The sequence below is a fragment of the Neomonachus schauinslandi genome, chromosome 3 (genome assembly GCF_002201575.2).
Source record: "Neomonachus schauinslandi chromosome 3, ASM220157v2, whole genome shotgun sequence".
NCBI lineage: Eukaryota > Metazoa > Chordata > Mammalia > Carnivora > Phocidae > Neomonachus > Neomonachus schauinslandi.
The window spans coordinates 136,276,316-136,280,621 of record NC_058405.1 but is presented as its reverse complement, the minus strand read 5'-3'; the positions used below and the strand labels follow the sequence as shown (position 1 = coordinate 136,280,621).

General features: G+C 40.8%; 1 non-coding gene across 1 annotated transcript; it reads right to left on the bottom strand.

The window, feature by feature from the left end:
- Positions 1-3,846: 3,846 nt before the first annotated feature.
- On the bottom strand, positions 3,847-3,948 carry LOC123324442. The gene has a single exon (XR_006539814.1). It is a non-coding gene; the product is annotated as a U6 spliceosomal RNA (small nuclear RNA).
- Between the last annotated feature and the right edge of the window lie 358 nt (positions 3,949-4,306).

The following is a 4,306-nucleotide window of genomic DNA, read 5'->3' as shown; positions in this document are numbered from 1 at the left end:
AAACTCATGACCCTGAGGTCAAGAATCACATGTTCTGTGACACCTGGGTGGCTCAGTTGGTTGTCTGCCTTCGGCTGGGGTCATGATCCCAGGTTCCTGAGATCCCTGTGGCGGGCTCCCTGCTCAGTCGGGGGCCTGCTTCTCCCTCTTCTCCCTGCCTGTGCTCTCTCTCGCTATCTCTGTCTCTCTCTCTCAAATAAATAAATAAAATCTTAAAAAAGAATCACATATTCTACCAACTGAGCCAGCCTGTCACCCTTATACTATATTGTTAATAATGATTCCTTCTGGGAAGGAAAATAATTTGGGGAGGACAATATACAAGAGCTAGAGTTTTTGCTCTATATAATTTGATATTATTTAGATTACTTATAAGCCTGTGTTCATACATTACTTATATAATTTTTAAAAGGTAGCTCTGGTGCGGTATTTTTCCTGTGAAAAAGTTGATTGGATGTTGAAGCATGGGACAAGTAGGCCAAGTGTTGATATTCTGGCAAGCTAGAGGTCCAAATTAAATTTAAAAACCTCTGAAGCAGACTTGCAGCATGGGAAGGAATTAGCAGATCTCAAGGGTAATGCTGTTTGTCTAGATAATCTGGCAGTTGCAACAGCAAGCCAAGACAGTTAAGAAGACTTGGTCCTAATTCTTAACCTTCCACCTACCCCACAATCTCTCACCCTGATTTATTTTGTTTTTAAGCTTCAGCTGTATTTGGATAGCATATATTTTGCTGATATATGTAAGGGTGTAACTGAAGACTTCAGAGGTCTCTGTGAACTTTGCCAGAGCAAAGCAGCCAGAGGTACAAAGAGGTTTTCATGTGATGGTTTTTGGAGGCTGGGAAGTGGACCATTTTGGCCAGACCAGAGGGTTTTAGTAGCAGACTGGTAAGGGGACAGGGGGAAAAAAGACTTTTAATTTTACATTAATTAGTACGTATTTTATTATAGAGTTTCACCAAAGAAATATCTTTAGAAAACAGTCTCACAATTGTGTTTAATGAATGAATAAAATGTTTGTTGAATGAATGACACATGAATCTGAAGAAGAGATGAAGACAAGTAGACTAGGTACGAGTAGACTCATACTAGCAAGACATTGGCCTAAATAGAGTGGTTTCAGTGGGGGAAGAAAAGAGACGAATACATGGAGACTTGCTGCCCTGTAGGTCCCTGGACAAGACCCCTGAATAGTCAAGAGGTGTGAATACGGAAGCCTGTGACTTTTACCCTCTAGTAAGCTATCAGCAAAACTAACTCATCATTGGACTGACACTGCCTCACATTTCCTGGCCCTCCCTCTTCTCCCATTCTGGCCAACACCCTATCACTGATGACTCTCTTCTAGCTGACCTCTTCCTACAGGGTTTTGTATACCCTAAGAGCAATGTGGAGGCCAACCTAGAGAGAGATTCCTAGCTCTTCTTCTAGAAGTCAGTGTGGTTCCGAAAGTGTTCTGTTGCTTTATGCTCAACAGCATTTCAGCAACATTATATATCAGCTTCCTGTTTCTGCCTGCCTAGAGATATCAGTCTTCCATCTGATAGACTTGTGTCCATGTCTTGGATACCTGGCTCTTTTCCTATCCTCCCAAATTTTGGGTGCTCAGGATGGGCCGGGTCCTATGACCTAGCCAGCCAGCTGATATACCTTCTATGCTCTCAGAGATCATGCCATCATTTGTCAGAGCACACCCCTGCTGCTCATCTCCCTGGCCTTGTACTAAACTAATATCTATAATGAATGATGCATCCCATACAATGCCAGGCAGTTCAGCTGCCTGAATTCCAAAATTAAGTCCCCATGCATCTTTCATTTGATTGGCTGATAACCTGTGCCTGGAATCAGACAAAAATTTGACTATATGAGTTTCCTGTGGTTGCTGTAACAAACACAAATTAATTATTTTCTGTTTCTGAAGTGGGTCTTACCAGGCTCCACAGAGTCACGATAATCCAAAAGTAAAAAAAAAATAAAGTATCACTTAGCATGGTACACTCGTACCATATGGAAACCCTATAATTCCCAAAACTGATATAAGACCCTGTATATATCATACGGCTCTAGGGCTAGGAATATGGCCCTTAAAGACCTCACCAGGGCTAGAATAGCTGAAAAGTTTGATAAGCAAGAGTCCTCTCAAACGTCTCTCAAACATTTTGTTAGTGTTGTGAAACTTATCTCTTAACCCTAAGCTGTATATCTGGTTCCATTGAATATAGATGGATTTAACTTCTTGAAGGAGACTAGGACATATAATTGTAATTGATTGTCTTAAAAAAATAGGTGAAATTGACATAATGCCTTACAATCACATACAAAAAACTCCAGCCAAGATATAGATAAGGTATATACACACACATAGTGCTTTAAAACAAGGATAGCCTGGGGCATCTGGGCGCCTTAGTCGGTTAAGCGCCCAACTGGTGATTTTGGCGATTTTGGCTCAGGTCATGATCTCATGGATTGGGATACTGAGCCCCAGGCTCAGTGGAAAGTCTACTTGAGATTCTCTCCCTCTTTCCCTCCCCCCACTCACACACGCACTCTCTCTCTCTCAAATAAATAAATAAATCCTTTTAAAAAATAAAACCGGGATAGCCTTCCATAGACAGATTAAAGTTCAAGTATAATTTAAAAAGCATTGTGTAAGGCTACATCCAAGCCCATCACCAAGAACTGAAATTCAACATTTAATAATGCTTCCCTGGGTCACCTGGCTGGCTCAGTCAGTAGAGCATGTGATTTTTTTTTTTTAAGATTTTATTTATTTATTTGACAGAGAGAGAGACAGCGAGAGAGGGAGCACAAGCAGGGAGAGTGGGAGAGGGAGAAGCAGGCTTCCCGCTGAGCAGGGAACCCGATGTGGGGCTCGATCCTAGGACCCTGGGATCATGACCTGAGCCAAAGACAGATGCTTAATGACTGAGCCACCCAGGCGCCCTGAGCATGTGATTTTTGATCTCGGGGTTGTAGGTTCGAGTCCCATGTTGGGTATGGAGATTACTTAAAAATAAAATCTTTAAAAAATAATAATAATGCTTCCCTTTAGTTTAATTAATTCAAGTACCACAGAGGGGATAATGTAATAAATCTTATCAATGATTGTCTCCAACCCCATTGTACTTAGTGCCTATTAATGGGCCAAGCATGTTCTAGACTCTGTGTATACAGCAATGAACAAAACAAAGTCCTTGCTGTCATGGACTTACGGTCTAATGAGAGAGACAAACAAATAATGGCAGGTAGCAGTAAGTGTTATGGAGATAGATAAAGATATGTAAGGGGTTCAGGAAGGCCTTTCTTAAGAAGAGACTTGAGCAAAGGCTTGAAAAAAGCAGAGTTGTAAACCAAGTGAATATCCAGCAGAAAGGTGGTCTAAGCTAAAGGAACAAATGTGCAGCTCTATGAGGTGGAATATGGTTGGCGTGTTGGAAGAATAGCAAAGAGACCAGTGCACATGAAGCAGAGTGATCAAGGAGCTTTTTATCCATCTATAGAAACTCTCTGTATTTACCCTGTGTAGTTATGATACCAATTAGATGCAGTTAAATTCATTTGTTTCATTTACTTTCAATTTGGGGGGATTTTTTTAAACATTTACTTTCATAAATGGTTTGCATATTTCCAAAATCAAATCTACAAAGCAAAGTATAATTCAAAGAAGTTTAGCTTCTATTCTTATTCCCTCCAACCTATTTCTCTTCCCATGGGTAACCATCTGTGAACCTTCTAGTTTTTAAATATAGGAAATACGTTTGTAATTCCTTCCACTTCTTAGATGCATTAACATCCACCACCATCTCCCTGCCCTGCCTTCTGAGGTAAATGGTAGCGTACTATAAAAATATGGAATATTTGAGTTTGTGTGTTGTCCTTGCACAGGGACCATGCTAATCATCTCTATCATTATAATGCTGGTATATGTGCTGCTGAAGCAAGCACTAAGAGATGAATATTTTACATGGGTAAGAGTTCAGAAGCTGGACTCTGCTGGGAGAGAGATGGCTTCAGTAGGTGCCACCGTGGAGAAACTGGCATAGTCAGTAGTCACCATGAAGATACCAGGTGCCTGCAGAAAGAGCAAGTGGCTCGGGATGGACCAAAGGCATTGAAAAAAGAAGTGACAAGGGAACTGCAGATGGACATTGCCTACTTCACAACTCCAACTTGAGGCTGCTTCAGTTTATGAACCATTCCTGCCAATATTATGTTGTCTCAAAGAATGGATCAATAAAAGGTGCTAATGTTTTGGTTTTTCAATGAATTCATTAAGCACATGAAAGTATAAACCCAGAGTCCT